At 43.9% G+C, this 22,441-nt stretch overlaps 1 protein-coding gene across 2 annotated transcripts in view; it reads right to left on the reverse strand.

The window, feature by feature from the left end:
- The window catches only part of SLIT3 (slit guidance ligand 3), a 669,050-nt gene that overhangs the window by 285,860 nt on the left and 360,749 nt on the right, over positions 1 to 22,441 (reverse strand). The window lies entirely within an intron of this gene.

Consider the following 22,441-nt stretch of genomic DNA (forward strand, 5'->3'; position numbering starts at 1 on the left):
CAGGAACAGCCCTGCAGAACTGACCCACCAAGGGAGCTGCTACTATGCACAAGCTGGGGAAGTGGGAAGCAACCACCCCAGCTGCCAGATCTGGAATTTGACCATCTGAGCTGCCATGTGGAGATTCTGAATCTATATCCAGAGCTGTAGCTCCAGAGCGACACCATGACTTGCACCAGCAAGAGGGTTCCCTGGCAGGTCTCCTCTCTTCCCACCTAACTCATTTCTCGATTTCAGTCTTCTACCATCATAGGCAGATACTGAATCACAGCCAGAGCCCTGGATGCAGAGGAGTCTGGGGACTGTCATTTTTGGCATTCCCATCTCTGCAGGACCAGAAGGTAGATGAGAAAGATGCCACAGTGGATATTGAATAAGGCAATCTGCAGTCTGCCCTGTAAAAAAAAAAAGGGGGGGTTGTTTCCTTGACTTTACAAAAATGGAAGCTGAGCTTCTGAGGGTGAGGTGCTCTAGGTTTGCAACTCTAAGCTCCATTGCTTTTTCCAATAAAAGGAAAGAGAATGCCATTTGTTATATTTAAAGGCAGTGACAAGTGAGATCTTAGTCCCCTTACTACCAAGACAACACATTTCAGAGCTCAGCTGGCTGCAGAAACTTATGAGAGTCAAAGGACAGGGGACAGCCCAGGACCCCAGTCAGGTAGAATCCTGGAATCTCCACTGCTTGTTTCAGCATCGCACTACTCAGAAAGTGATCTACTGAGGGCATGTTTTCAACCAACAGGGTTCTCAGTGATAACACTGCTTTTCTCTTGGGAGCGGTGACTTGGAATTCAGGGTAGCCAAAAAACTACAAGCTATGGTTCCCAGAGCAGGATGGATGTGTCTGTCTATCCAACTGTGGGGAAAGGTGTAGGTATGAGGTCCTGCGAAGGGGCTCATTTCTCTAAGAGAGAACATATATCTCCGATTAGAGGGACTGCAGTTTTCGGGAGTGAGTAGACAGTAATTATTAATTATTCAGATAGCTATCACCACTGCCTTAGTTCCAGCTCTCATCATTTCTCAGCTGGACCATCACAAAGCCAACTCCCTGGGAGCCCTGCTTTGTGTTTCTACCAGTTAATTCATCTGTCCTACTGCCAGACCTATATTTCTACAATCTGGATCTAACCGTGTTAAAGCCCCGCTTAAAAACCTTTTAGCTTGTCATTGCTTAAAAGATAAATCCCAGTCAACAGCAACAACAAAACAACATGATTAAAAAATGGGTAAAGGACTTGGATAGACTTTCCTATGAAGAAAACATACAAATGGCCAACAAGTGTATGAAAAGATGTCAACATCATTAATCACTAGGGAGATACAAATCACAATCACAATGAGACATCAACTCCCACCTATTAAGATGGCTACTATTGAAAAAACAAAACAAGTGTTGTCAAGGTTGCAGAGAAATTAAAATCTTTATGCACTGTGGGTAGGAATGGAAGGCAGTGCAATTGCTTTGCAAAACAGTATGATGGTTCTTCAAAACATTAAAAAACAGAATTACCATATGATCCAGCAGTTCCACCTTTAGGTATAATTGAACGCAGAGTCTTGAAGAGATATTTGCATACCTGAAACAGCATTATTCACAACAGCCAAAAAGTGCAAGCAATGCAAGTGTCCACTGATGGATGATGGATGAATATGTGATATATACATATAATGAGATATTACTCAGCCTTAAATAAAAGAAGGAAATTTGGACCCATGCTAATGGGTAGAACCTTGAGAATGTTATGCTAAGTGAAATCAGCCAGTCATAAAAAGACAAATACTGCATGATTCCACTTACAGGAGTACCTAGAGTAGCTAAATTCACAGAGACAGAAAGTAGAGTAGTCGTTTCCAGGGTCTGGGGGTAGGAGGGGATAGGGAGTTTTTGCTTAATGGGCATAGAGGTTCAGTTTTGCAAGATGAAAAGAGTTCTGAAGACTGGTCGTACAATGTGAATAGACTTGACACTACTAAATTATACACTTAAAGATGATTAAGATGGTAAATTTTAGGTCATTTGCATTTTATCACAATAAAAAAAAAGATAAAGTACAAGGTGCCTAGTGTGGCATTCAACACCGGAGATTCCTGGGCTCCAAGCTGCTCTTAGACTTCGCCCACTGCTTCTTCCTAAAATTGCCCATCCAGTCATTCCTGGGGCTCACCATGCCCGTTCACGTCTCTGTCTCCTTCAACTACTCTACATTGTAGGGACCCCGCCCTTACCGTGTAGCTTGTTTCTTCCATGACACTTGTCAGAACTTACAATGACATCACATATGTCCTTGACCATCAAGATTTTGCCTGCAAAAATGTAAGGGCCATGACATAGGGACATGAAATATTAGCACATACTTCAGGACTGGGTGCCTGTGATGAACTGAATAACTGAGGCATGTTCAACATCCAGTTCAAATGTCATTTCCTTTCTTCAGCTTTTCTCAGCTGCCCTAGCAGGATGGATCTCTGCTTTATCTGGCTTAGTTTGTCCCTTTTTTGAGCTGCCAGCACATCACCTACCCCCCACTGCATTCCAGTTAGCGTGGATGCAGCTATTCCTCACACCAGATGAAGACCTTCAAGTCAGAGATCATACATTATTACGTGTTACCTTCCCAGTACCCAGGAGAGTGCTTGACAAATACTAGGTACTCTTTGTTGAATGTGGCATGTTCCAAACTTTTGCAATGTTTTTCACCTCCAGGATTTGCAGTATATTTACGAATACTCTTCCCTTTAAAATTGGCTCATATGTTAAAAATTGTTTTAAGAAGAAAATAATTTAAGAAGGAAATACCAGTAAAAATAAAAATTTTAATATGCTAGTTGTATTTTTCTCTATTATGCATTAAATGAGTACTGATTACATTTTAAAAGGTTCTTCTGTATAGCACTGAGATTATGACTGTCATTATTTGAAAACCAGTGGTTTAAACAAGAACCACCTTGAGTCCTCACTACTTGGGTGTCCCTTGAGGATCTCTGGCAAGCACCAGGTTTGGGGCCAAGCCCCAGGTAGGCAACAAAGGCTGCCGTGTATGTCGTCTCTGCCCACCTTCCCTCCCTCTGCCTGGAAAAGTGGCTCAGTAGGTCACTGCCTGCCTCTTCGTGTATGTGCAAATCTTTCTAGAAGGAGGAAATGCCAAAAACCTTTAAAATATCTCCAGTGCTTAACATTCTACAGTCTTTTCGGAGGACTGAAATTTTTTTAAAAAGCATTTAGGCAGGAATGGCTATAGTTAATATTGTAGGTACTACTTTACTTAAAATAGCACCTTTAGAGTTAAAGCACTTTCATACCTGTTTCTCTCATTTTCATGATAGTTCTGGAAGGAAGCTGAGAAGTGGGCAGAATTTTATGGATAGAGAAAGTAACCCATGCTGAGATAATCCAAGCACCTCTGCTCAAAGTCCCTGGGTTAGTCTGTCTCTGCCTCTTGGTGTAAGACTCTTCCCATTAGGTTATGTATGACTGGCCCAGATTCAATAATGAATAATTATTCATAAAAATGTTAAGTAATAACGATGATAATATAATAGCCAATACTTGGTGGACACTTATTTCCAGGCATTGTTCTAGGAAACTGTTCAATCCTCACAACAACCCTGAATTGGGCACTTTAATTGTGCCCATTTCACAGATGGGGAAACCAAGGCTAGTAGAGTTTGGGTGACCTGCTCAAGGTTACACCAGCAAGTACCTCCCAACTCTACCTTAAACCCTTGGATAAACCATTTTACTCCCAAGTGTGGAAATGTTATTATTAATGTTCTATAATAATATTAAGAACTGCTATTACTGTTGCTGTTATAACGGAGATAGCTAACATTTACTGAGGACTTAACATGAGCCAAATGCTCTGTTAAACTTTTTATTTTATGTGATTTAAATCATTTAACCCACCATGACAATCTAATGAGTAGCTGCTATCATGACCTTCATTTTACTGATGAGAAAACTGAGTTACAGAGCAGTTAACCAACCTAGCAAAAGCTGTTCATAATTACACAGAGGTAAGAGTTAGAATTCAAACCCAGGTATGCTCTGGAAGCAAGGTCAGCATGGGTCAGAGAAGACCAGAAAGAGAGGGTCAATTCTGCACAACTGGAAATGAGACTTCTTGGAATTAAAACTTTCCTCGGCTAATCTGGAGGGATAGCTGTCTCTGTTGAGTGACAGGTTATTTATCTGAAGTCTACCTGAGAAGTCTATTTGTACATGAGCAGATAGTAAAACCTAGCACCTATGGGGAAGGAAAATGAATGGGAAACTGCAAACAGTTCATACTAGCTCGTGGGCTGCAGCTGAAAGAAGGTGCTGTGGAATGCATATGGGCCACAGGGAAGTGGCGTGGGCTGGCCTCCACAGCAGAGGAGGCGGGTGCTTCCCCAAAGTCAGGCTCCAGCTGGCCTGCCTTATTCTGTGGGGTGTCCTTCCTCGGGGACCACACCTACCTTTGAGCTCAGTGTCTATACTTAAGGAAGGCAGACTTAGAAGAGCCTCAGTGAGTCCAGGGACTTGCAGCACAAGTCACTCCCATGAGAAAGAGGTGAGGTCCAAGTCAGTGTCACACAGGCCAGGGAGGTCTCCCCTGCATTCCTGGGGAGAAGTGGCAGTCCAGATTTCTGGCCATTCCTCTAGGTGAAACAGCACCTTGGGGAGTGAGGACTGGAAATTTAAGTGTCTTCAAGTGATTCTTATCCCTCCTACCTTTGACACCCGAGGGTGGGGAGAGCAGAGCCATCAGTGAGGAGGAGAGTAAACCCTTGGTAATTTTCTCTACACAAGCGTGCCGAAGAAAAAGGTGTACATTCATGCAAACAGTAAACATAGGAAGACAGGCTTGGATGCTGAATGGTTTGCTGTTTGAGGCTCTGAGGTCAGACAATCTGGTTTCCAATCCAGACTCTGCCATTTCCAGCTGTGTGACTTTGGACAAGTGATGTAAACCCCTCCCAGCCTTAATTTCTTCATCAGGGCAGTAGAGACAGTAATTACTTCTACTGTATGTGGGGAGGTTCTGAAGAGATAAAACACGCAGAGGGCCAAGCTTAGTGTCTGGCACATAATAGGTATTCAATGAATACAGACCCTTAGGACAGTACTGCTGTTATGATTAGGAAGGAAGTCTGCGGCCTGGAATCCCTCTCCCTCATGTCTAGAAATAAGCCTGGAGGGGGCTTGGCAGCTGACACCTGTGGCTCAGTTCACATGAGAAGCTAAGGTCCAGTTCTAGAAACTCTCAAACCAGGAGGCCCCCCAAAGGCCTGATCCACCCAGGACACCGAGTCCCTTGGCCACTTTCTTGGTGCCACATGCCATGAGTGATGTGCCTCCTAGACAATAACTTGTGAGCTTTTGGACCCAATGAAGATGAAACATCCTATTTCAGAGGATAAATACCGCAAATCCACAGAGAGCCTGCAAAGCCTCCTGGAATGTCATAGGTCTGGCAATGCCACTGCCTTCGACTGCCCCTCTCCTGATAACCTGCTGACAGCCGACCCTCCTGGTCCCTGTCAGGGAAAACTCGGGGGACTCTCTCTAATCATCTTATTGGTATAGCCCATGATTTGGCAGGAAGTAAACAAAGGCATAGATCAAACTCCCTAGGGAAGTCAGGGAAGCCGCTGTAAAGGTGCTTGAAAGAGAGAAAGAACACATTTAATTTCATGTTCCCCTTAATCTTATGTTATGTATGGACTGCCTTTTCAGAAAAAACAAAACAAACAAAACCAAAATCTGCAAGATGAGGGAGCTGGAATAACAAATAGTTGACTGACTGATCTTTCTATCCATCCATCATGCAAACCTTATTGTACATCTTTATGTGCAAGACACTGCAGAAGTATCTGGGGATTCAGGGGTAAGCAAAAGCGAGACATGGCCCCTGGTGTCACTGAGCCTAAGGTTGAAGGGGGAGAGTGACCTTTCCTCTACTTGCCCCCTCTGCAAAAATCCCAAGTCACAATTTTAGAGATCTGATCAAAACTCTCTTGGAGAAGGAAAGGGAGTGTGTGTACTGAGTATAGGATCAGGGGATAGGACCTAGGCTGGGTGCCGAAGGGTGGGTCAGGCAATCTCATGGCTGCAGGCCCAGCCTCCCAGCTTTAATAGCTCTGTCCCTACATTGTGCTAAGTAAGTGTCAGTGAATAACACAGTGACTCATAGCAAGTAGGTGTATGGTGAGGGTGTCTACTAGCACACACCACGCACAGGAAGAACTGCCCATGATATTCTGGCCTGAGTTGACTCCCGGAGGTTCCTTTTGCAATAACCACTTTAGTAGCTCTCTACAGATGTTTGTGTCACGTACCCAAGAGCTGAAGCCAGACTTTAGAAAATGCTCCTTGACACTCTACTCTTCTGAGTAACAGAACCGTTGGGGAGGGAATCCTACCTCCCTCTGTAGTGAACCCTTACTCTGCCAGGTCTATAGCCATCACAATGTTCTGGATGGGATGGTGGTTTCAAATATGGTTGGATTAAGACCACGCTTTATCACTGAGAACCCCAGGCTCTTCATAAGATGGAGGCTGCCCCCTGCAGGGGTTGTGGCTGCCATATGCCAGGTGCTCCCTGGTAAGCAGCCAGGACCTGTGTGGACCATTTCTCCCCAAATGCCAACTCCCTATCCATTCCTGACACAGTTTTTTTGTTGTTGTTGTTGTGTTTGTTTTTTGTTTTTTTGGCACAAGGCACTATATATTTCAAATCATTCTTCTGGACCCGATAAGAAGAGGAAAGGGAAGAGGGGAAAAAGACACACGCACAGACACACACACACACACACACTACACATACAGAGAAATTTCTTCTTTGTAATTTTCCTCTTTCCCTAGGAGACAGAAAGAGTAGGAGGTAGGAGGAACAGGAGTCCCTTGCTTTCTTTGTTTGTAAAATTTTTCATTCAAGTCCTAGTGTACTCACCTCAGCCAGTCAATGAATTTATGTAAAGGTAGACATTATAGATAAGCGACTGCCCAGGGATACCCCGTGGGGCAGCCTGGTGGGCAGCCAATGAATTTGGAAGGAAACTGGCCTGCGGTCAGATCCCAGCAACTCCATATCCTAGCTGTGAAACCCTGGCCAAATTCTTACCCTCACAGTTTGTTTCTACATCTGTAAAATAAGAATGCCTGCCCCATAGGGCTTCTGTGAGAATTAAGCACACATCTAAACCACACTGTGCATGTAAAGACTAACAGCCTAGGCTATGATTTGAGTATCGCCCCACCTAGAGCTGAATATTGAGCAACATCCATAACCTTATGTGGTAGTATGGCCCATAGAAAGAGCTCAGTCAGTAGCCGCTGCTATAAGATACAGTCATTGTCTTCGGAAGCTTACACTGTAACTGAGCTTTCCACATGAATAATACTGGCAAGCATACTAGGGAAAGAGAAAGCACTGCCAGCTTACAGAGGTGAACAATATTCACTATCAATAGATCAAGAGAGGTTTGCGGGATTGAAGAGAACACAGCATTAGCAAAGATGCAAGGCAGGGGGTGGTGAAATAGGGAAATGGGGCTGAGGGTGAGGGTATTTAATAACATTAGCATATGAGAAAGGACTAAGTCTTTAGCCCACTAAGGGTTTCTGATCAGCATCTCTGCTAATTATTATTATTTTTTGGTCACTTTTTTTCTTTATTATTACACTTTAAGTTCTAGGGTACATGTGCACAACGTGCAGGTTTGTTACATATGTACACATGTGCCATGTTGGTGTGCTGCACCCATTAACTCATCATTTACATTAGGTATATCTCCTAATGCTGTCCCTCCCCCCCGTCCTCCCTACAATAGGACCCGGTGTGTGATGTTCCCCTTTCTGTGTCCAAGTGATCTCATTGTTCAATTGCACCTATGAGTGAACATGCGTGTTTGGTTTTCCTGTTCTTGCAATAGTTTGCTGAGAATGTGGTTTCAGCTGCATCCATGTCCCTGAACAAAGGACACAACTCATCCTTTTTTATGGCTGCGGCTATTCCATGGTATATATTATGCCACATTTTCTTAATCCAGTCCTGTCCCTGATGGACATTTGGGTTGATGTCCAAGTCTTTGCTATTGTGGAATAGTGCTGCAACCAACCATACATGTGCATGTGTTTTATAGCAGCTGACTTATAATCCTTTGGGTAATATCGCACCCCAGTAATGGGATGGCTGGGGTCAAATGGTATTTCTATTCAGATCCTTGAGGAATTGCCCACTGTTTTCCACAAATGGTTGAACTAGTTTACAGTCCACCAACAGTGAAAAGATTCCTATATCTCCACATCCTCTCCAGCACCTGTTGTTTCCTGATTTTTTAATGATTGCCATTCTAACTGGTGTGAGATGGTATCTCATTGCTAATTCTTAAAACAGCTAGAGGAGGCGGGGCGCGGTGGCTCACGCCTGTAATCCCGGCACTTTGGGAGGTCGAGGTGGGTGGATCATGAGCTCAGGGGATTGAGACCATCCTAGCCAACATGGTGAAACCCCATCTCTACTAAAATACAAAAATTAGCCGGGCATGGTGGTGTGCGCCTGTAGTCCCAGCTATTCAGGCGGCTGAGGCAGGGGAACTGCTTGAATCCGGGAGGCAGAGGTTGCAGTGAGCTAAGATCACGCCACTGCACTCCAGCCTGGCGACAGAGCGAGACTCCGACTCAAAACAAACAAACAAAAACAGCCAGAGGAGGTAAGAACTGTGATTCCCTTTTTAGGTATGAGGAAATTGAGGCTCCAAAGAGCTGGGTACTTTCTCCTAAAAGCGTGGTTAGTAAGTGCTGGAGCCAGAACTTGAGTCTAGCATCTCTAGCTCTGAAGCACTGACGTGAATAAAGGGTTGGAGAGAAAACAAGGATAATCTTGGGTGAGACCCTGGAGGTCATCAAAGGCCAACAGGAGAGTTTGGATTTTTATTGAATAAGCAATAAAGGAAAAGAAGGTCTTCAGCACAAGAGTGATGTGGTAACAGATGATTTAAGAGGAGGAATCTGGCTAGGAAGGGCTGAGTGACCCATGGAATGCGGAGGGGCAAGGAGGAGGTCATCCTTCATTTATTATTCAACCAATACTTCTTGAGCAGGGTACTAAGCTGGTGCCGAGTACCCAGTTCCTCCCTTTCTGACTGAGAGCTTGCACTCTGCTCTAATAGGCAGTAGTGGCTCTGGAGTTGTGACAAGTACACAAACTGCAGTGTTCCTTAGGGAGTGATGGGCTCCACCTGCTTCCCGGTAGCCCACCAGGATTTCAGCTTTATTGTCCTCTAAAGAGATCCATTTGCCAAAGAGGGAGAGCCCTCCTGGTAGATGGCACAGCAGTACTCACCTGCCAACAACTCCCAAAAGGAATAATTAACCTATGGGAAGCTTCTGCCTGAGGGAAGAGGCTGGAGAGCTCAACAGCCTGATGATTTTGAGCCACCCAAGCCTGGCTTTCCTCCTTGCTGGCTGAGGTTCTACTTAAATAGCCGGTCTTTAAATGATCCAGTCAATGATTCACATTTTCTCTGCAGGGAGTGGAATTATGAGAGAAAAATTGCTAATTCATTTAGTCATTCATTAATTCTACTGATAATTACTGACTGCATTGTGGGAAGAAACAGAGGACAATCTTACAGTGTCTGCCTTCTGTGGATGTCAGGCTGGTGGGAGAGACAGGCTGATACCACAAGATGATGGGAAACGTACGCGGCTGTGGGAGCACACAGGATCACAGCAGCCTTCCTACTAGAACTGACATGCAAGTTCAATCCGAAAAGAAGAGCAAAGGCAGCCTCTGAGACTGGGGAGGAGTGCTGTAGGATAGAGGAGCACTTGTGCAAAGGTCTGGAGGCAAGAGAGAGTCTATTTTGGGAATTAAAACAACAATGCACGCTGGCTATTCTTGAGCACTTACTGCGGGTCAGGCGTTATGTTAAATGCTTTATGTATGTTACCTCACATATCTTTAAATACAAAACAACAAGGCCGGGCGCGGTGGCTCACGCCTGTAATTCCAGCACTTTGGGAGGCTGAGGCGGGCGGATCACAAGGTCAGAAGTTAGAGACCAGCCTGGTCAACATGGTGAAACCCCATCTCTACTAAAAAAAATACAAAAATTAGCCGGGCGAGGTGGCGTGCACCTGTAATCCCAGCTAGTCGGGAGGCTGAGGCAGGAGAATGGTGTGAACCCGGGAGGCGGAGGTTGTAGGGAGCTGACATTGCACCACTGCACTCTAGCCTGGGCGACAGAGCAAGACTCCATCTCAAAACAACAAAACAAAACAAAACAAAAACAAAAAGAAAAAACTCAACAACAGAAAAGAAGAATAACCCTATTAAAGAGGTATTGCCTTCATTTTTCAGATGAGAAGTTGAGACTCAGAGAGGGTAACTAACTTGTGTAAGGGCTCACTCTAAAATGTGGTGAATTGGGATTCATCTTCTCCCTCCAGGTCCTAAAGTCTGAACCACTACACTGTGCATTGAGGGCCTCTGGCCACATCCCCTCCAGGAAGCCTTCCTTGACTTCATCAGCCTGCAGGGATGATTTGTTCTATTGTGGTCAGCTCCGGATTCCATCTTATCTCTACAACCAGAGAGTACCTTCTTCAAAGTCAGGGAGTGTGGCCTCCATTCTGTTGTTTCAGTGTGTTAATTCATTCCTTTAATTATACCATAGCACCCCAATAAGTATTAGCGGATTGACCATTCTTAGGTCATGATGCCACACTGATGAAATGATCCTTTTAAGTGGAAAAGTCTGTTGGATCTACACATGCCTCTAACTCCTGGCCAAAAGGAAAGTTTGAGTGCATTTCAGCTTTCATGGTGTTTTCATAAATAGGGATATATAGGATTACAATGAGTAGGAAGAAAAGAAAGCTTCAGCACAAATCATGACATTCTGTTCTAAGCTCTTAGGGCTCTGGAGAAATTCAGAACAATCCCATCACCATGCCCACAGATAACTGTGGTACGGTTTCTTTGAGCAACATCCTTTGTACTTGTGTCTGACTTTTGTTTGAAGAATATTCTTTCTAAGATGGCAAACATTAAAGAAGCAAATGTTTATATTTGTCTGGCAACTGAAAAAATGCATCAGACTGAAAGCAAATTTCAAACAATGCAATGAACCTGGCATACCAAATAAAGGCTCTGAAGTCCCATAGTTGTAATTAGTTTCCCCTGCACAATTAGGGCTGCTAGCCTAGGGAGAACCACGTGGATGTGAAATTAGTGAAACGAACAAAGAGATTCTAACCAAAGTTGGCTCATGGCATTAAGGTACTTGGATTCCATTACTTCTACACAGGAAATCAACATCCATTAGGCCAAGACCAAACGCTGCACCAGCTCATTCACGTGCCTTCCTGGGCCACGGTTTTCCCTTTTTTTTTTTTGAGACGGAGTCTCGCTCTGTCACCTGGGCTGGAATTCAGTGATGCAATCTCGGCCCACTGCAACCTTTGCCTCCTGGATTCAAGCAATTCTTCTGCCTCAGCCTCCTGAGTAGCTGAGATTACATGCACACACCACCACGCCTGGTTAATTTTTGTATTTTTAGTGGAGACGAAGTTTCACCATGTTGGTCAGTCTGGTCTCGAACTCCTGACCTCGTGATCCACCCGCCTAGGCCTCCCAAAGTGCTGGGATTACAGGTGTGAGCCACCACTCCCGGCAGCTTTTCCTCTTAGAGCAAGTGACCAGTGAAAGACCTCCCAAGCTACAGTGACCACTGAGAAAGAATGAATCTCCCCAGAAGGGAGAAAATGAACGATAAAAGCAGCTGACATTATGCTGAATAACAAGCAGAGCAGCTTTCCATATCTGGTGACTTCCTGTACTGGCCTGTTCCCAGACTAGGTGACATGCTAATACTGACCCTTAATGGATACAGGGAGGTTGGTGTTCAGCGAAGGGAGGGGCACTGGAATCATTCAGTCATTTAATTAACGAATATATACTTAATGAGCACCTACTAGGTGCTTGTCTCATCCTAGGAACTGGGGCTACCATGGTAAAAATTTAAGTGTAATCCCTGCTGTCCTGGAGCTTCTACTTTGGGGGATGTACTTAGAGATTAAACAACTGTACAAATAGCTTGTTAACTATAGCTGGACTTAGTGCAATGAAGGTGAGTTTATCACACAAGGCAGTGTATATGGGGGCAAGGATGCAATCAGAGAAGGCTTCCTGAAGGAAGTGACACCTGAGCTGGCGCTGGAAGAATTCGCTGGTTGGGGACTCAACCAGGTTAAGTTGGGGGGAAAAGCTCGTATGAAGCCTTGGAGTCGGAAGGAGTCTAGCATACTGGAGGGGGAGGGAGAAGGTCAGTGCACCCAGAGCACAGAGGCCAAGGGGTGAGTGCTGGGGTCAAATCACCCAGGGCCCTATAAGGCCATGTGGGGGGGATTTTCATTATCATTTCTACCCTAAGAGAAGGGAACACCATTAAAGTGTTGTGAGCAGGGGAGTGAGAGATCACACACGCATTTTGGAAGAGAGACATTCACTGTGGGAAATGAATTGAACAAGGAGAAGAGTGAGTGAGGAGAGAACATTGAGGAGGGAGCAGTCCAGGCAAAAGGCGGTGGCAGCCTGGCCTTGGAGGGTGGCAGAGAGGCAGAGGTGAAGTGGACTGAGTATACACCTAGCAGGTCCAGTCAACTTGGGAGGTCAGATAAGGGGTTGGAGTAAGGGGGAGTTGGATCTAGATGGCATCGGCCTTGTGCAGCCGAATGGGAGGCCTGGCATTCTCTGAGCCTGCGAACTTGGAGGCAACTAGGATGGTGGTAGAGGGCATCACAGACCTGGGTGAGGATCCCGAATGAGTCGGCCACCCATTCGCTGCATGACTTCTGGTGAGCCACATAGCTCTCCATGCACCTGTTTTCTTTTCTGAATTATGGGAATCTTAACAGCTACCCTGTATATTTTTAAGGACTAGAATAAAGAATGGTATCTAGCACAGCACCTGGCAAAGAAAAGACCCTAATAAACGATAGTAATTATAATCATTATGAGTATTTTTTTTTCCCAAAGCAAACCCTCAGATTCACACTAAAGTTTCTGATCAGAAATACCTTAGGTGCAACTTCTGACTTCCAGAATGCAAGTATACAATGCAGTCATAAATCTAGGGGCTCCATCCACATGGTAGATACTGTGGATCTGAATATTTATTACATTCCCTTTTCCTCAGAATACGGCAATAAATCTTGTTCTAACATACCAATATATCACAACAATTTTCTGACAGGTGGGAGTAAACTACTTGGAGGAAGGGTGAACTTCTTCTGATACATAACATTTGCTGTGTTTTGCCCATGATGACAGAATATGAGGCAAAGAACATATTCTGGCTAAATACTAGGCAAATAAACATCCATCCTCACCAAAAAAATCCTGCTGGCATTTAGGTGCTATTCTGTGGATAGATTTTAATGATATGGATAGATCTCTAACTTTCACAGAGAATGTTTGATTCTAATAGCAGACATCAGTGTGTGAGAGAAAGTGGCATTTAAACAGGAAATAGGAAAGAAATATATAGAAAGTGCCTAGCATATTGCCTGGTACTGAGAAAGTGACAAATACATCCTTGCCTGATTGTACGGTTGCAACAGTGGCCAATGATGATACTGTTGCTTTCTAGAACAAATATTGATACATGGGTATTGTGGTTTATAAGAGTATAAATTCAAAGTATTTAGATACAGTGATTTTATTTTGAATCTCCTTCCCCTTCTGCCTTATCCTTTTCTGTATACAGTGATGATTATTTTTTTGAGACAGAGTCTCACTCTGTCACCCAGGCTGGAGTGCAATGCCCTGATCTCAGCTCACTGCAACCTCCGCCTCCTGGGTTCAAGCGATTCTCCTGCCTCAGCCTCCCCAGTAGCTGGGACTACAGGTGTGCATCACCATGCCTGGCTAATTTTTGTATTTTTAGTAGAGACAGGGTTTCACCATACTGACCAGGCAGGTCTCAAACTCCTGATCTCGTGATCTGCCCGCCTCAGCCTCCCAAAGTGCTAGGATTAGGGTTGTGAGCCACTGTGCCCAGCCTACACAATGATTATATAGAGATCTACCCTGATTTGGAAGGCAGAGATACTTGTTCACAGTGGAAGGCATGATAGAGTTACAGATCCACTGCAGGACAGTGATATGGAAAAATCTCATCAACGGGTACAAAAAACCCTGTAGGCAGCAAAGGAACGGGTGCCTCGGCAGAAGCATGGGAGGAACTGGAAACACAGACTAAAAGACAACCCAATGCAGACAAAAGCAGCACGAGGTCAAATACAACCCCCCTGGGCAACTTAGGTAGCCGGGCTGCAGGTCAGTGCTATGATTGATGAGAAGAGGCCTTCAGGTATCACTGCTGGGCTTGGGCACATTTTACCAAGGGAAGCCAGCATCATCAGGCCTCTGAATCATTACATTATAACAGGTAATAGGGAAGAGCACAGATGTATACTGGATAAGGAATTCCGGCTACAACTGCTGTCTGGTGAGCATAATAGATCCCCCAAGTACAGCAAAACTTACAGGTTCTCACACTTCAGAAATTTGGAATTTTTGCTAACTCAGAAAGGCTTAAGATTATCTAAGTAGATTCTATAGAGGAAGGCTTGGCTAAGCAACTTAATAATGCAAACAAGATAGAGGAAGACAAGTTTCTAGAAAAACCAAGCATTGCCAACATTCAGCAACTTTAAGAGTTCTCCTAAAAAATAAGCTTCCTTAAGCACCTTGACTGGTCACAAGTTCACTTTCAGATGTACATAATCTTAAAATGCAAACAAATGGCTCTTTTTCATAGATGCTCTATAATCAAGAATTTCCACAGATGCGCATTATCTACTTTTATGCAAGGGACTTTGGTACACAAATTGGAAAGTAACATTTAAGACCACATTTTATGCTATCAGTGTTATTATCCTTGTCTTAATCATAATACCAGTGGCTACCATGTTATTGAACACTTTCCATGTACCTGGCACTGTGTTAAAGATTTTGTATATGTTACTTAATTTAATCCTATTATCCTATTTTTTTCCGTTTTAAAAATGAGCCAACTGAGATTAGCAGTTAAGTTATATAGCTGTGGTTACCTAGGTAGTAAGTAGCAGAGATGGGATTGAATTAACTGGGCTAACTCTAGGGCCCAGGCTTTCAGCAGATGGTAATACAGTGGGGGAGGATAAAATAAAAGATAAATAAAACTGTCAGGCAATAAATGATAAGTGTCAAATGAGATGCGGGTGATAAATGCTAACAGAGGGTAATAGCCCTTGGTAAGTGCCATTAGCAGGTTTGGTAATAACAGGTTTGCTGTGTTCAAGTCTTCATCTTGAAAAAGTATGATAGCAGCCCAGGGCTTAAGAACAAGTATACTGAAATGATGGACTGTTTCTGGATGGTGCTTCTATAGTTTGTCATATTGAATGCCAGATGTCACTAGTTCTTTGTGCAGAGCGGTGATTCCAGAGAAAGAAGGTGATTCCCCATAGCAGCAAATCAACAGTTAAGAAGAACCACATCTCTGAACATACTTCCTATTATTTCTATTCAAATGACATAGCTGAGAGCAAAGAAGAAAAAAAAACTCTATCTCCTAGACACATCAAATTATAAAGTATCTTTATCATTTTTTTTTTAAGTAAAAAAACATTTAGAGCAACTAGAGTCTTCAGATTCTTTTATAGCCTGGTCTATTTTGCAAATACCAACCATCGTATTATGGGTATCAACAAGACAAGGATGATTTAGTCCCAACTTGGAGATGTGAAATAAAGTACTATGCAGGTTGCATTAAATCAGTCCTGAAATGAATCTTCCAGATATCAAATCTGGGCTTTTCAGGACAGTTTTATTTGCTAATATGCCTAATAAATTGAAAGCTGCCAGTGTTGTCATGAGATGTATATACCCTGAAAACCATAACCAATGTGAAAATGCCAATCTGCAGCAACCAGACGTGGCAAAGGACAGGGTTTCCAGGAGGAGGGTGTGCGCTGTGTTGAAGCGAAGATCCGGCTGGCCTGCCCGTTTCTCCAGATGTAACCACTCAGGATCCCCCAGGACTGTTGTCATTCCTGAGTTACAGAAACAAGGGAAACATAAGGCTCTCGGATAAAAGCAAACCAGGCCACTGGACTTGGACAATGAAAACCTAGTCAATTTTAACTTTTGAAACCTTTGAAAGACAATATTTCTGTTTTAACCTGTAGTTTGTTTTTCCTTATTTTATTTTGAGGCCTCTTAAATCACCACCAATTTGTCTAAAATTTAATTTTCTTCCACTTTTTGAGGGGCTTCCACAAAGTTTGGGATTGATGACTTTCTTATCTCCTGTCTACCCAGCATTCTATTGAATTCTAATTGGTCTGTGGCTGAAATCAAAGATATTAGGGCCATCCATCTCTTGGCAGGAAGAATAGCAGAATCGAAGGCAGAGCTGAGTTCAAACTCTGGCTCTATATACTCCCTAGCTTAGATCATGTCATCCTTCCCACACCTCCTTTTCTCAGCATCTAATGGGGTAAAACACACTATTTCGTAGGGTTGTTTTTAGTATGAAAGGGGACACACTTTGTAAAGTTCTTAGCTTGTGCCTGGCACATAGTACATGTTCAAGGAACTATTGCTGGTATTATTTCTGCACTGTACCTAAGTATTGAAGAACAGCAGGGGATACAATTCTCCTTATCATACATTTGGGGTTCAAGACTTGTTCCAAACTGGAGAAATGGAAATCCAGCCTCTGACTCGCCCTTTCAGGTAACTGAAAGAGGAAATTAAAGTCTGCACCTTAAAATTCTCACGGATCATGATAAAAGGCTCACGGAAAGGGTACAGAATCTGGAGTTACACCAAAGGAAGGTTAAGCACCAGGTCTATTTGAGCGAATTTCAGAGACCCTCTGAACATAACTTTCCTCATCTGTATAGTCATGATAATAAAATACCTACACCTCATGGTGTTTGTCAGGGTCAAATAAAATTATTTACATGAAAGAGGTCTACAGACTGTTAAGCTTTGGACCCATCCATAATATCCCCTTTCAGCACCCAGCACTGGGCCTGGGACATAGCAAGGAGGAGTGGGGTCAGGCTAGTCTCCAGGGAGGTCACATGACCCAGGCCTGGCCAATCTGAACAGTACATCCCCCAGAAGCAGTGACTTGTTCAGGGATGGGCAAATGACCAAGCAGGGCCAATAAGAATAAGCTCCAGAACCTTTACAGGAACTATTAGAAAAAGAAGCTCCTTTATCTGCCAAACTTCATGCTGAAGAGGGTAAATGAAAACGCTGGGAGGCACCATGTAAAAACAGTCTCAGTGACATTATTGAGCCACTAGATCCAGCCTTGCCTGGAGTCCTTGAATTTTTAGTTTTATGAGGAAGTTTCCTTTATTAACAAAGCCATTTTGAATTAGCGTTCCATTATTTGCAAATGAGAATCTTGACTATACTTCAACAGTAGATATTGTCTTTAACCTTGTTCTACAAGCTAGATATTCTTTAAGAAGTAAAAATTTGTGCAAAATGTATCTATGCCCATTTCTTTCTGGGGAAGAGGGGTAGACAGAATCATTAGTCTACAGCATTCTAGATTTCTGCTTACACAGAAACCTCTCTGTTTTAGCAAATTGGCGTCTGGCCTAAACTTTACTGTAACTATACTATGACTATATACACTTACTAAATCTAAAGCCTTTTAAATCATTCCACATTCCCCTTGGCCTTTCCTGGTATCTTGAATTGCTGATCACCAAATGGGCCATAAAGACGGCATTAGACATTGGCTGGTCTGGTTTTGCCTTTCAAGGCCTCTGGAATTTGTGGAGGGTGACCAGAGCCTAGGATCAGAATGGTAAATAGAGACCATCTTACTAGCCAATTTCTGACTCTTGATGGCTGCTTGGCAATTTGTTTTGAGATGTTGCGGAAGTCCAAGCCTAGGCTAAGTAGGAAAGTGTGTGATGATCCATTAACAATGTCTGCAATGGGCTAAGGGGAGGAAGTTGAGGCACTGCTGATCCTAACAAACATTTAGAGCTCAGATTTATCTATTCAGAGTTGTAATTCTTACTAGTTCACCCAGGGGGAGTTTGAGGCCCAAGAAAGTAAGGTGCTAAGATAAATTATTAATATAAAAGATTGATTGGTAATTTACATCTTTCCACTGACACCAATATCCATGTCCCTAATCCCAGGATCCTAAAAGGAGCTGGGGCTCTTATTCTAGGAAGATGAAATGATCAGTTTTCCTAAAGCAGGACAAACTGTAGTGAATACACCAGAAGAAGGGGTTTTGAATAACTTCCAGAGAACAGTTCCATGGTGTTGTCTACATGTAAAATTTTCCTGAGCTCAAGAAGAATGAGAAAAAAGTCCTTAGCAACTAAATTAGTTGTTCAAAACTGATATCTGATACAATTCTCATAGAGAATAGAGAAAGAAAACTGATCTCAACCAGCTGGTGAATCCAAATAGTCAACTGCCATGAGCTGAACATACTTTGTGTTTAAAATATATGTGTAAACTGAATTCATGCTAGGCGAGGAATAGCAAATTTGAGTAGTAATCTCAGTTCTGGGACAATCTAGCTGGGTGACCCTAGATTAGCTTCTCTAAGTCTCAGTTTCATTATCTCTAAAATCAGTATAATAATGCCTATTTATCCCAAAGCATTGCTGTGTAGGTCAAATGAGAAATGTGCAAGTGTTTTGTAAAGCTAGGAAGCATTATGCAAATGCAAGGTATTATATGAGTGAACACACGCTCTCTACATGTGCACATATACACAGTTTATGAATAATATATGAGCTCCCTGTGTCTCAGATCCATTTTGATCAATAATCTCACCTCCATGCTCACACAGAACATTAGGGACAAACACCTTGAATTAGTGCTTTGACAATAACTACAATGGCATTGAAGAATAGTGTTGAAAAAAGGAAAACAAACAGGAAACTGCTGACAGTTGCTTTAAGCCACAAACTCCATCTGAACAAAACTCCTTGGTGAATCCCTAAGCAGTAATTCAATAAACAAAGCCATTCACTCGGTTTTACCCCCACAGTCCTTGGTGGCCCAGCAGCGCACATTCTGAAGGTTCACTTTGTTATACACAGTCCCCATCCTAGGACTAATCTTTTTATAATGAACTTAATCCAGTTAGAACTCCCTAGAATGGCCACATGTCAAAGTAATTGGATAATGGCCTGAGATTTTGTAATTATTCTTACTCTTCAAGCAGAGCTGGTTTGAGTCTGCCCACCCCTCCTATCACTGACAAGCCTTTCCAATGATAAAGCTAATGCCAACTGGTGAGGAGAGTCAGACAGCTGTCTAGTGGGGCAGGGTGTTAGCAGGGGAGAAGTGAGAGAGAGAAAGGGGAGAGAGGTGGAGAGTCAGCCATTCCTGGTAGACTATCTGTCTCTCTTAATAGGCTGCTCCTTGCAATGAAGAAATGTAGACTTCTGAAGGCATAGGTATCTCTGCACCATGGGGAAGAACAATTAACCCAGTTGAGAAAATGGTTTTGAACAATTTTGCAGCTGCTTGGGCACGGCTTCCCTTCTCATTTTCCAATTTACCTTTCCTCCACCGAAGCATGCCATACTTGCCTCTGCTGTCCCTATTACCCTACGGCAAAGACACCACGCCACTTTTGGGGTAGTAGTCCCAAAAAAATGACCTGAAAGAGGAAGTATGGGTTGAGTCAGTGAATACAGAGTTAAGATGCCCAAAGTGTTCCCTAAAAACAGAAAATTCAACTGTATAACAAAACTAAAAGGGTACCTTCCACCTCCCAGTTTCTCCATTGTCTATGGGTGAAAGTCATGAGCAAGTCTGGGCTTGCCATCCCCTAAGCTACTTTGTACAGTGACTTGATGGCTCTTTAATATCAAATGGGCCTCTCAGTATGTTATCCCTAACTTACTCGGAGGTGACAGGCAGTAGCCCCATTCGATAAACCCACGTCAACCTTGCGAAGGGTCTGTCCCTCCAGTTGTCCACAGGTTGCTGATGAAATAGACATGAGTATCAGGACCCCAACTGAGACTGACCTGTGACACCCGAGGAAAGGAAGAGGAAGGAGGGAAGGAGAGGCCCCAGGGTGGTACCTGTTCAGCTCAGCAGATTGGCAACACCGACACTCAACTTCTGGAAAGGGAATGGGACCCTGCTACCTCATGCCCCCCAAAGTCACATCACACTGACACATATCAGGGAGTTGCTTTAATGACTGACCATGCAAAATTACATTTCAGAGAAGAAAACCAAAGGGAGATCAAAAGCTTCTTGATGGGCATCCACTTTTTTCTTTTTTTTTTTTTTGAGACAAAGTCTTACTCTGTTGCCCAAGCTGATGTGCAGTGGCGCGATGCTCACTGCAACCTCCACCTCCCAGACTCAAGCGACTCTCCTGCCTCAGCTTCCCAAGTAGCTGGGACTACAGGCATGCGCCACCATGTCTGGCTAATTTTTGTATTTTTAGTAGAGACAAGGTTTCACCATGTTGGCCAGGCTGGTCTTGAACTCCTGACCTCATGATCTGCCCACCTCAGCCTCCCAAAGTGCCAGGATTACAGGCATGAGCCACCACACCTGGCCCAGAATGCAGTCTTAAGGCAAGAGAGATGATCACACATTCTGGTCTGGCCTCTCCACAGAGGTTCTGTGTCTCTGCCTGGAGCCCTCTCCACATGCTATACTTTTAATATGTTCTAAGTCTGCTTTCAGTTATCCCAAATATATCAACACTGAGAGAGAGAAAACAATCCCGACTGCTTTAGGGCTAAACTCGGGTGCTTCCTCCTCCCAACACGTGCAACAAAACGCATGCATATGTGGCTCTGTGAAGAGGCAGCCAGCATCTTAGGGAAACCCAAAACCATGTACAAAGAAAAGAGGGCATTGGTTCCATTAGGCCTGGGCCAAATATCTCTTGATTTGTTCTAATCTTTGGGCTTGTGCTTAATGTCATGATTGGATTAGAAACAAGATTTTCCTCCCAGGCTACGGACTTGGAAAGTTCTTCGAGTGCTGTTTCTAAATTCCTTGTTACAATAATAGCCGCACTCTACGTACTAAGTTTTATGTGCTGTATTCTATTTAATTTTTACCACAATGCTATGGGGGAGTCACATCAAATGTAGGTGGTAGCAATGAGGCTCTGAGATGAAACCATTTCCCTGAGTTTACCTGGATGGTTTTCAATGAGGCTGGGATTGGGACTTCTGTCTGTGCTTGTAATCACTACACACGTTGACCCTTTAGTTCTTTCTTATGGCTGCTGATTTGAGAACCTGTCCAAGGGCCTGAGAGACCAAGAGAGGGGACTCAGCCTCCCCAGCCTCTTTGTAATAGAGAATCAGTCCTGTCTGCAGGACCTACAGGACCAGAGAGCCTTAGTATCACCCACAGATGCGACCATGGGGCAGCACCATTGGGCTGGGGACATTGGGCCCCAACTTTCCAAATGCCTGCAGACAGCCTGGGCCCTGCCTTTTCCTACTGTGCCTCCCACAGCCCCAAGGGGCAGCTGCTTTTAGGGAGGGATTCTCATGGTCCGATAGTGTTCCCCAGCCTCATTCGCATAGCACAACAGTGACATCCAGGGGAGAGGCTTGGTGATGGCAGGGACCGCCTGGCTCCAGCATCTTCTGCAGGTTTCCGGGCTGATTTGCAAGCACAGGCCCTGAATCATCAGAGGACAGGCATCTGAGGGCTCGTGGGTCCACAATCCCCTCTGCAGCCTGCCTGGGGTCTTTCAACACCGGACACACGCTCACCCCCTAGCCTGGCCCTCATCCCTCATTCTCACCCCTTCCCTACTCTTTGCTCAGTTACTCCAGGGTTTAGAAAGGGTGTCTCCAACTTGACCTACTGGAACACATAGCCGCTTCCCTCCTCTTCGAACACCTCTCCATTTGCAGAGCCTTTTATCAGCTCCATCTGATGACAGAGAACAGGTTTCTGGAACTAAAAATTAGCTCAGTCCTTTTCTCAAAGAGAAAAGATTTCACAATTAAATGGTGAATGTACGTGGGTGTATTGTTATTTTTACTATTATGTCTCACACTAGCATTTTCTAGTTTCTATATATCGTGGTGTCCCCTTTGTTTTGATCTGCACGAGAGTCAGTATTGTCTATGGAAGTAAGGAACATACACTGCACATAAGGAATTAGACCCTACACACACACACACACACACACAAATATGCAAGTATTTAAACATCTAAACAGAAAGCAAGGGCAATATAAACTAAATGGCAGAAAGAAATGCAGCGAGAGAGAAAACAGATGCTTGCCTCTGCTGGGGGACATTTTCTGGGGGAACATTTGGGCCAATCCTGCCCATCACCTTTTCATGGCCTGTGGGTGTCATCTCCGCAGACTGCACTCTGGGATGTTCCCTGAGTCCCTAG

This window comes from Rhinopithecus bieti, unplaced genomic scaffold (genome assembly GCF_001698545.2).
Source record: "Rhinopithecus bieti isolate Rb0 unplaced genomic scaffold, ASM169854v2 scaffold_30732, whole genome shotgun sequence".
NCBI classification, from domain to species: Eukaryota; Metazoa; Chordata; class Mammalia; order Primates; family Cercopithecidae; genus Rhinopithecus; species Rhinopithecus bieti.